This window comes from Streptopelia decaocto, assembly GCF_964273445.1.
Source record: "Streptopelia decaocto genome assembly, chromosome: 4".
NCBI classification, from domain to species: Eukaryota; Metazoa; Chordata; class Aves; order Columbiformes; family Columbidae; genus Streptopelia; species Streptopelia decaocto.
In genome coordinates this window covers 8,856,978-8,869,015 of record NC_138658.1, presented here as the reverse complement: position 1 = coordinate 8,869,015, position 12,038 = coordinate 8,856,978, and positions in this window count along the sequence as shown.

The window sequence follows — 12,038 nt, the reverse complement described above, 5'->3', positions numbered from 1 at the left end:
AGTCAGGCATCTCTTATGCTATCAACTAAAAAATTTGTTTTGTGGCTATTCCTGTCTTCCTGATACCTTGGCAACTGTCCTAGAAGGCAAATGGAAAACAGAGGAAGTTTTAGGGACTGGGAAGAATGAAAAAGGAGAAGGTCACATTTAGTCAGCACTTTGGGTACCAAACTGAAGTAGGTCCGTTAATTTTTAGGGAGCATCTGTAGCAGGATTTGACCCTATTTTGAGAAATACCCATTTCAAATTCCTTTTCACTTAATGTCCCCCAAATCAGGGTATATTTATTCTTGCAGATCATAAGCCTTATCACAAATAGGTTTTTACCTCTTTCTTTTCAAAGGATTTAAAAGGCCAACCCATCATTTCTGAGATCTCTGGAATTTCCTCAGGACATTCAAATACAACCATCACTTTGGGAGCCCATCAGAAATATCACAAGGCCACAGCTAGCCAGATATTCTGGCTGCCATAAATCTGAGTTAAATTGTTGTCATGTCCAGGTGTTCGTTAATCTGAAACCTTTCAGAGAATCAGCAAAAATCCCAGTCATGTGAACAGTTTAACAAGCAAAACTGCAGGGGCAATAACCAAGAGGGCAAGGGACAGGGAGAAGCAGAGAGCTGTCCCCACTTACCTGGCTCCTTGCTTCTGTCAAACCAGTTTGTTTTACTGTGCCCTCAATGTGAACTCTAATGTTCTCAGGGAACTGTTGCTTACTTTGGTTTTATCTGTGAGAAGGTGTATTGATGCTCTTGTGATTACAGCATTAACTTGAAAGACCTTGGACATGGTGTCCTCCATTACGATAGGAACAATTCCTACCTATCATGTAGATGCAGTTAGAGACTGTCATTACATGTTTTTAAAAAAATTAATTTTGAGAGCAGAGAGCAACATCGGTAGAATGGAATTCACCAGTATTTAAACTGTTCTGACGATAACAAATGTGGTAGTTTATTGTATTTGGGAGTTGGAAAAGAAAGAGTTGAGCAAGAATTTGCAAAATGCAGCTATCAGTTTGGGGTACTGAGATACTGGTAAGTCCAGGAATTTAAACTTGCCATGGCATGTAAAATCAGATCTCTGTGTAGTGGCTAGTTTAACTCCAGAATGGCACTCATATAGCAGATGGTCTGGGAAGAAATGAATGTAAAAGAATGCTAAATATTACATCCTTGACAATATGAACTTCCAAGTTTCACATTAGACCCTAGAATAGTTATCTGTTTAGCTCAATTTCCTAAGGTAAAAATGGGAAGTCTAGTATCACAATTCATCTGAGTAAGACAGTGTCCTTCGAGAATAACTGATGCCTTGCTAAACCTGCAATTAGAGCTGGAATATGTAAAAATGGAGACTGCGATTTCCTTTTAAGTGAGAGGCAATGATCCCAGGGTAGTTTTCCACTAATGCTGTCGATGACAACTTCTACAGGTCACACAACACACTGGCAACTACTGCACATCCCCCTCAGTGCTTATGGCTGGGATCTTAGAGCAGCCAAGCCTTGAAAATTGCATCTGCACAAACGACATCACACCTTTAAAGAGCAAGCAACCATTGCAAGGATCAGGGGCTGCTGCTGTGTAGCAGAACAGTCTCCTCTTTGAAGGTACACAGGAGAGACCAGAAAAAGCCTATGCTGGACTGTGACACCTAGAATTTTATTGCAGTGGCATTTTGGTAGTTTCCTACATGCCATTTTTATGGCAGTGTTAGGGGGCAAACAAAGCAAAATTATAACTACAGCTGTGGTCAGGCCTGTCTTTTTTTGTCCAGATAGTGCAATAGTATCCTGGTCCAGTAGAGGGGCCCCTACACACCTAAATAATGAAGGATAAAAAACAATATGACAAATGAAAGTTTGCCTGCTTTTTCCAATATTATTTTAAAACCACCATAGTGGAGGTAATAAAATAGTTACGCATTTGCATGTAGTGTATGTTTTAAATTGTATACCTTCATACATATTTATTATTTCAAACTGCAGGTTTGGTAACTGCATGTTTAGATTCTGCCTCCCATAACGAGGTAGCTAGGTCAGGCAAAGCACACTTCCCAAAAGATATGATTAAGTGATGTTTTTTGCCCTTTTTTCTGTCTTACAATAGTCTGGGGCTGCTTGGGGGCAGAACAGGACTTCTGCAACAGCTGCAGGTTTCCTTCTCACTCTGGAATATATTGCTTAAAGTAAGTTTTATGAAAGGAGGCAGCATGCAGCTTCTGCCTGCATCTTTGCACTGTGCACCTGGCACCTCTATGGCCCTTCTATAGAAAGTGAGTAATACACAGGATCCAGAATGGAAAAAGTAATGTTCTTCAAATATTTAAATGTATGTAGACTCCAGACTCACACCATTTGTATTACAGCAACCAGGGCGGAGAATTGTCCCTGTCAAGCAAACATCTACCTGAAACTACTGGTATGAATCAGTGAGGCCAATGGGGTGGAGTGACTAACCATTCAAGAGCATTCTGTTGCTTTTTGCTTGTTTTAGTTCAGTTTATTTTGACAGGAGAACTTGAAGGAAATTGATTTGTTATTTTCAGAGCCAGGGACAGAATATAGAGAGCACAGGCTCAAAGACTTATTTTATGTGCCTCTGATAATGTTTCATGTATATCTTACACAGACAGAATTAAAAAGAAGCCAGGAGGCAATGTTTTACTGAGGACCCCAAAATATCCAAGGGGGTTATTAAACTGTTAACAAGACCACTGTTAGGTGAGGAGATTAGTTGGACAACTTACTGAAAAGTGGTAATTCAGGAACTCCCACGTGCCACTGGGAATCCTTGCTGCTTAGGTGGTGCAGGGGTAATCCTTGTGTGTATTTGTGTCAGTCTGAAGTGGTCATGGAGCTCCTGATTTTTCTTTTGATTCTTCACCTGCAGGTTGGATAAGAATGATACAGATTGGTGCTTAAGCACTACTCCTAGCAGGTCACTGATGCAAGTGCTCTATCACTGAAATGCTGTGGCTTTAAACAATAGGTTGCCTCCCTCCCAGAAGCACTCATTTATCTGGGGACAGATCACCTAGCAACGGAGTCCCCCTGGAAAAGGGTACAAGGCTAGTGTATTTCAGAAAAAAAACAGCCGTTATGAAAATGCAGTTAAGACAAGTATCTTGTTCTTTATACCCAGGATTTTTATGAATAACTTTTAATGAGCTAAAGATTTTCCAGTGGGGCGAGAACTGATTTTTATAACACCATTTCCAGTTAGTAAATAGCAAACACTAAGAAAATAAATATTCTGTTAAGAAACAGCTTGGCAACACGTGACATTTTTCACAGTGAAAAAGTGTCATTGGTACATATGTGTCAACCTACATAAGAAAAGCAAGATTATGTGTTTCATTTCAAAACAGACATAGAAATACAAAATTGAGAGTGTTTGATTCTGTCATATCTGATTTACTTTGAAGACAAAAAAATCCTCCCAGCCACGCTCAGTATGTTGTCTTTCTTGTATCATTCATTTAGAGGCAGCAGTGACAGCAGATGTGATTAGATTCACAAAGATGGTGTCAATTGGTTTCATATTTATATGAACATACAGTCAAATTAGGTGAGGTCCTTGAGCTCCTGGAAAGCTTTCTATGTTCTTTCCATCGCAGCATCTGGACTCACCTGAAAAGATAATACAGAACATCTCACAGTGCTGCAGCCACAGTTGTGATAACTTTTTAATGAAGCACTAAGCTGTGACAAATGAACCCCTGCTGTATTTCATCAGGGAGTAAAGATTACCCGTTTCTTCAGTCTATTGTGGCAGACTTCATTTTGCTTCACACCATATCACACCCTCTGGCACCATTTCTTCATTTATGTCTGTCAAATCCTGCTGGCTGATACTTTGGGGGTTTATAGCTTTACCTAATAGCAGATCTTGAAATTCAAGCCTGTTTTTTGGGCAAGAACTGTATCTTTGAAAGAGGATCCCACATGCAAGATAATCGTAGTGCACTAAAACTCCTGAATATTATTTCTGAGTATTCCCACTGGAAGATCTGAAACAGCCAACTGGACAGGACTGTAACTGCTGTTGGATGTTAGTGTTTTCCTTTCTGCAGAGCTCCCAATGCTGTGTCAACAGCTGCCCAGGCAGAGCTCAGGCTGTACACGCCCAGCAGGTTCAGCAGCTGAGTGAGTGTTTGCTAATAGGGTAGTTGGAGAATATTCATATCAGTGGGAACAGTTACTCCTCTTACCAGAACTGAGACCAATAATTTGTTACTGATCTGAGTTCAGACTGGTTACCTATGTTTTCACAGATTCAGAAATGAGCTGCTGAAGCATGGGCCTTCAGCAAAAGTGGGAGAGTGGGAAACTGATGTGGTGAAGTAGTAGACTGGGACCAGAGGGTGATGCTCAGTTCCCAGCTTTCCTATAGACTCCCCTGAGATCTCAGACAAATCTCAGCTCCTGACTATGACTCCTCCATTTCTCCCCAAGAAAAATACTGTTTTCAACCCTCTGTTGCATTGCTGTTGTGTTTTCCAGAGAACTCCATGCTCTGAAAAGCACATCACAGAGATGGAGAACAGGTTGAAGCAGCATAAGCTTGCTGGTCTCAGAATATAATTCTACTTAGCTTTGAGATTCCGTTAAATGATCTATTTTATATATGACCCCCCTTCCTTCTGCCTTTGCAAAAGGAGAGATAGAGTCAAGCCCTTCTCCTTCAACAGAAGGAAGACTAACCAAAATTATGGGATACACTTACTCAAAGTTCTAGTCTTTGGGATACCTCTCCTTTAAAGCTGAATTCAGCCTTCATGTTTTCCTAAGCTGGTATTTTTTGGCTTACTAGATGATGAAGTACATCAGATATTGCCACTTCTGACTGTTGCTTTGTGGATTTACTGACTAGGAACTGGGTTTGAGTCATTTGGTCCAGTTGCAGAAGCCATACGATAAGCCCTGAGGTGACAGCAGTTGGGGTTTTCCTGGTGACTTGGATTAGCTCTGAATTGTTCGCTAGAGCTGGAAGGGTTTCCCTTGTACCATGGCTCTCGCAAAGGCTGATTTCTGCCCAGGCGTCTGCGTGCTGCTGGACTGCATATGAGAGAGGAGGAAGGTGCTGTAACTGTTGAGCAATTTCTGTTAAACTGAAAAGGGAAGCGTTGCTCGCATCATTGGCCATGAGATTATCAGCTTTTATGGTCACAAGTAATTGACTGTCCAACCCAGGATGCTGGGGGCACATTTCTACAATATACAGTTTATTGAGCAAACCAAAAACAAGCAAGCAAGCAGAATATAGCAGTAACTTGACTTAAGTGCCTAATCATTTAACTCCTTTTTTTCCACTGCAATGATGCTAACTCAGATCATATCAGCTTGGTTGTTCAATAGGAAATAATATCACTCCTGCCTCACAGCCCGAGGAATTGGGTATTTGGAAATAGAGAACAGTATTAAGCAAATTATAAACTGTGTTATCTCAGAAATGAATCTTTCAGTTAAACCAGCCAGTCAGAGCAAAGATGAGGTTAGATAATGAGTGATACACAGTACTGCACTGCAGCCAGGACAAGGGAAACAAGCAAAAAGGCAGCCTCTGCAGGCTACTTAACATGCACCCCTGCACTGACACCATTGGAAAAGTGCAAGTGAAACTCAGCTCAGCTTTTAGTTGTAGCTGTACCAGAGAACTGGAAGAAATCTGCTTCAGAGCCAGAGTCATGTCTTCCCCTCTTGCTGGCAACCATGCCATAGCATCTCCTTTGGAAACACTCAAGCTTTATCCTAAACGCTATTTACAGTTCTTGTCATCACTGATGTTACTGCTTCAGAATCTTAGTCAGATGAGGGTTTGATGTTTTTACTAATATCTGGACTAAATTTACTAACAGACAATTTTTACTTAATTACTGTTCAGCCAGCATCACCCTTTCACTTAGTTTTCCCCCTATGCTTTGCCTTATAACTTCATTTCACATTTACAAGCAGGTCAGCTTCCATAAGATTTTAATTTTCATGAAATCACCTCTGTACTAGATTGAGTGCATTATATATATATAAAAATTAACAAAATCCAGTTACATCTCTATAGTAAAAATATATTGTACAAAACATCCTAGGATTATATTTTTTCACAGCCACATCTTCGTCTTAGCTCCTGTTTATGCTATGTTCAACTAAAACAACTATCCTCCTTTTACACTTTCAACAGACGAGCTCTTAGAGTGCCTTCTTATAAATTCAAAACTGTATGATCTTGCATATCATACAATCAAATTTATTCCCCCCCCTTTTTTTTTACTCCAGGCCTTAACTCCAAGGCATTCTTGCATAATCTTCTGACACTCCTATTGCTTCTGTAAGTTTATTACATGCCTAATTCTTGTGCTGCCATCCCTACTGCAAATATAAACAAGATGTGTGTACAGACCTCCACTGCGAAGAATTTGCTTATAAAGCTTCTTCCAGTCTGACAGCTTTTCTTCATTTTCCTTCTCCCAGTTTGAGTTTTTCTTCCCTTATTTTATAAATGCTGATTTACAGGTAGGCCAGTTTAGATCTGCCACATTTGTTCTGGCTATGAAATCACTTATCAAAAATATATGTCTCTAAGAAATAAATTCACATTATATTTTATCTAGTTTGCTGAATAAGTTTTCTATTATGGAAATAACACATAGAACACGTGTGTGGGAAGTCTCAAGTAAGTAATTTTAGAAAAGCACAGTAGCTTCCTGCCAACTCTAAGGAGTCTGGGCTTCAGGTGATCAGTTTGACAATCACCACTGTCCAAAAGGCAAAATAGGAAACACAAGCGAAAGATACAAATGTGCTAAACTTCCTGGAAAAGCCAAATACAGGAAAAGGCTTAAAGCTATTTTTATTCTGTTTCTTAAAGGAGAAGACTCATATATGAAAGTATCAAAGCCCCAAAAAAGCTGAGCTTGCTGAAGATAAGCTCAAAAGAAAGCCAGGAGGCACATACAAAATTTAGATTCCTTTTTCTGACACTCTGCATCCAGCACAACTTAATGCTCCTGCAGAGCTTGGTTCCCACTTTGCACTTACCACAAACAAGTAGGGAGCCTTGCTGAGGAACAGAAATGGCTTTTCTGAGACCAAGCAGGAACATGCTTTAGCATGTTAAGAATCCAAAAGTATTCAAAAAATTCTCTGACGTCTTTAATTTTTGGATAAAATAGAGATTGAACTGATGCAGAGAAGCATGATGAAAGACTCTTCTCAGTACCAGGACAAATTTGCAGTTTGGCTTGCACATGTCCAGGCTGTAAATTGCTGAGAAGAGCTGGAGATCTTTTAGAAGACTGTACACAACACAGTTTACATAGACAAACCAAATAAAAGCTTCATTTACTTATGCAACCAATAGCTCTTTAGGCCACCCAAAACTCAGTCATCAGTCCAGTCCTGTTTTAAGTCACCTACAGCTGATTTTGTGCTAAACTAACAAATACTGTGCTTGTATGAGCTGTACCTATTGGCTTGCTGATGTTGCTGCCTTTCATTGCTCAACACCCCTCTCTGTGATCCTTAAAGTCATTTGATAATTCATTCCCATCTCCACATGAGCTTTTGTTTTGTGTCTGCAAGACACTTTTCAAGACCAGCACTATGTGACTATGAAAACGAGGGGAGTGCACAACCCCATACTTACAGCTCGGCTGGAACGGGAGCCAGGGAAACGCCACGCACAGCTCAAGGCAGGAGGCAGCCCCTTCCCAGATGCATAAGATGATCTATATTTCAAGAAATAAGATCCTACATAAATTAAGATATTGCATGCGGTATCTTTAAGAAAATCCTTTGTGAAGGCATTTCAAACTGGGTTTTGTAGTGCCCACTTTCTAAAAAACGCAGTAGTTTCCATTCATGTGCATATTACTAGTAGCAGAATATGAAGAGGACACTCCTAAAAGAAACAAATAGAAGTTTTAATAAATTTTTTGCCTGTGGCAGCTCATTGTCCAGATGGGAAGGTAACAGATACTACACATCTGTGAACTGCAATGCTAGAATGGTTTGTCAAATTTTTGCTGTTAATAAAAATCACTGAAGCAGGAAGGGATGAACAAAGATAATCATCACAATGTACGGCACTATTAACTGTTAAATTTTTCAGTGGAGTGCTTCAGTGCTTTTTACAGTAATAATGATATGGAGTCTTGTGCCTGTGTACATCTGCGATACAGTAAGCTCCATTTCTCCTCCTGAAGATAAAATGCATTTCAGAGTTCTGCAATGAAACAACATTGATTCAGAAACACACAGCAGACACCCCCGCGCATTGAGCTGGCATCACGTCCTAGCTGCTGAAACACAGCCGTAGCACAGCTCTTCAGGAAACTAAGCCATATGGAAACCCCAGGATGTCCTGGGAGGTGGAATGAGAAGTGGTATTTAAAGACTCATTGATTGTGTGTTCATTTTACAAAAGAATAGTTCAAATGCTACTTCTTTATTTGAGGGAAAAACTGTTCTGTGTATTCCTTATAAAAAGCCCCACAGGAGAAAGGCAGAAACCTACACTTTTGTTTTGTAAGTTCAGAATCTGTTCTGTTTCAGTCTCTCAGTCCATGCAACTATGCACTTGGTGAAGGATTCCTCCTAAACCATCAGTCAGAAATCTAGACAAAGGCTTCACAATCCCATAAAGAGGCAAAATTATCCTTGCCGTGGCAGTGGCACAGAGACAGAGGAGAGACCATGAGCAACTCCCCTGCTTAAGGTCATTGGAGACATTGGTGACTTCTGTCACAAAACGCATCTCCAAAACATGGCTTTCATGGAACAGTCCTGACAGGCTTTTTCCTAGAGCACAGCAAAGCCTGGATGCAGGTTTGCTTCCAGCCTGCCATGGCATAAACCTTGCTGTAAACACACCTTGGATCCCAGGCTGACACAGAGGAGACACAAGGACATCTTTCTGGGCAGGACTAGGAAGGGCAGGACCACTGCCCTCTAGGCTTTGTCAACAGCAGCATCTAGCAAGCTTTCAGCAGCTGTGACAACGGGACTGAATAAAAACGGCACAAAAATGGCAGGATGGAAAATGTCATAGCTCAACACTACTCAGGAGATAAAAATTAACTCTCATGTTTGTTGAATACAAACATCGAAAAAAAAAATATACCACCAGGCATGTAGCAAATAAATCAGAATGAAAGATGGAATGGGAACAAAAGATTTCACTACTTCAGTGTTTTACGGGAAACTCCAAAACCCTTTTGGTTCTTACCAGGTCCCATGACAGTTAAACATCTTAATTCTGGAAGACTTCTTCATGACTTTGTGTTACAGGGAAGGTCATTACAGGCTGAAAACCTGCTTTGAATCTTCACAGTGATTTTATGGAGAGGGGCTTCTGGACGGATTCTTAAAGGAGAATAAGGGGACAAGCAGTTAAAACGGGACCGAAAGCTGTGCTGGGGGTGGAATATGCTCCTTTCATTACAATTTGAATTTGACCCTGGGGACTTAGCCCAAAAGCAGCACTGTCTGGCACACAGGACAAATTCTTCCTTTAGGGACTCCTGCAGAGGGGGTTATTTAGGACACAGCAGCAGGTCCAAATAAGCTCACCCAGAAACCTGCTTTGAGATGTTACTCATCAGAACACGTAAAAAGAGACAACATATATAATGATAGAGAAGCAGAGCTGATTCCGAATTAATGGTGTCTGAGTTTCCCCAGGAGATCTTTGAAGCACTTAAGAAGCAAGAAGCCACCAGCACTACCGCTACACTGAAAGTGCATGCCTTCTGTCTGGGAACAGCTACGCTGCCTTTTTCCTCTATTGTCTGTATTATACAGGCATTCAGAGGGGAAAAAATAAAGGTGGCAATCAGGAAGCTTTCAGAAAAGATGGGAGAAGGATAGCGTCGAAGAGGATCTGTGCTACCAGTCCTCAAATTTAAGTGGAGGATTTAAAAATGCATAGTATTTTTTTTTTAGTAACAAAGGAAGAACAGAGCATTAATGGCAGAGTTACTCACAAAAACCTGAATTACTTTTACAGTATCTTTACCTTATTTTCTAGAGTTCCTTGCAAAACAATATTATTATAACACATGGCTCAGTCTCCTGGAAAATTACAACGTAGCCACCACTGCACAAATAAATTCGATTAATGTCAAGCCTTAATTATACTTTAAAACCCACCTGCTGCTTAGCACAGGAATTCCCCCAGCTAGTGAAGACCCGCTGATGAGACAGACAGGTCTCAACAATGAGAAAACCCATGCTGAATATAGGGTCAAAACACTGAATTGTCCAACAGTCACATCGCCACGGAGGAGTATGCATGGCAAGGAACAGACTCTCCCCAAAACACCTTTTTTTTTTTTCCCTGAAAAAGCAAGGCTAATGTATTAGAACAAGAAGAAATAGAGACTGTGAGGGAAAGCTAAAAAAATGCAGCAATTTTTATGTACCTGTTGAAGACCTTGGGATAAGAATTTGGTAACTAAGAGTAAAGTTAACTCCATTGCTAACAGAGCTCAGCTAAATACTTTCTTATCTCTCTAATCACAGATGGAATGAAGAAACTAGGAATCAAAGTAAAAAAAAAAATAAAATTCAAACACTTGCATGCCTTTGGTTCTCTTATCTACTACGCATCAAAAATGGGCAACAGACTCAAGACTTAATATTTTTCTTTCTCTGCAACAGAAAGATTGCACAGAGACTTACTGATATAAGCTTAAAGGCATAGACATGTTTGTTCTCCCAGGAAAACTGCATTATCACGCTTTTCCTCATCTTATTAGGATGAGGACATGACCGCAGTATGCCAGGGTGTATTTCCACTTTTAACAAGAAGCAAAGTGATGTGGGTGCCCAGCTGTGTGAAGATAGGCTGAATCTGTTCAGCAGCACAAAGTCCCGAGTTCAGAGGACTGAATTTCCCGAGGAAATGCGGTACTCAGCTAAGGTCAGCTTTTGCTAAGCGCCTAACAAGATGCATGAATACAGAAAGTGACAGCAAATGACATGCTGGAGAGCTGCTTTCAGGCTTTGTGACACCAGCCAGGTAGCACTACAGACATACCAGCCTCTCCCTGTGACTTGCCAGCCTGTGTGCACTGGCTGTCTTCAACAATACTGGTAACAGCTATTGACAGAGGAGTGGCTTTCAAGAGTATCGGACTGGTATTAACAGCTCTTAGAATATGAATGAATGGTTTAAAAGGATAACCAGGTAAAATATTCGTAATTAACAAGCCCAAGCATATAACAACTCAGATGTCATTCGAGTCAATAAGGGATTTCTCAATGTCTGATACTTTGCAGAACAGGGCGTTGGTTGCCAAAGGATTTTCCTTACCTAGTAATTCATCTCCTTGCTACAGACTTCGATCTGGGAAGTATGTTTCAGTTAGCCTGAGGAAGATGGCTACATTAGAAAACAGATAATTTATCTGTGAATTAGGACAAAAAAATAGTCACTTTCCACCACCCATTTGGGACAGAATGCAAAGCCATGTCTCTTGTATCTTCGTCACTCACACATCAATTTGCAGGTTTTTCCTCTACAAAGAAGCCCTTGACAGCTTGCCAGTGTCTAATTTGGCTCCCTTCTAACATATACTAATCTCTCATCCAAATAAGGACTGGAAGATGAGCCCTTTTCCCCTGCAATGCTTTAAAATGCAATTAACAGTAAACAGTAATTTTAAAATATGCCTAGACAGACAGACGGCTTCCAGAAGCAGAAACATCTGCTGCAAGCAGTGTTCATTCTGGACACAAGGCGATGTGCCAGAGCAAGCCAAGAAACAATTGAGCTAAATTAACTTATATTTAATGAACATAAAAACCTAGACACTGCACTCTGTAACAGCTCTGTCTCACTGTCTGATCAAATCCCCTGGACTGGGGTATAGCAGCCCTTCCCATTTCATGCCACTTGGACTCCTGCTGTTCGGTGTTACCTGTGGCTGGGTACTCCGGCCACCTGCTGTACCCCTGTTCACCTGAGGCTGCACCAAGAGCAGCTCCTCTCATCAGAGGGGCTTCATCCACTCACACCCCTTCCACCACTAGG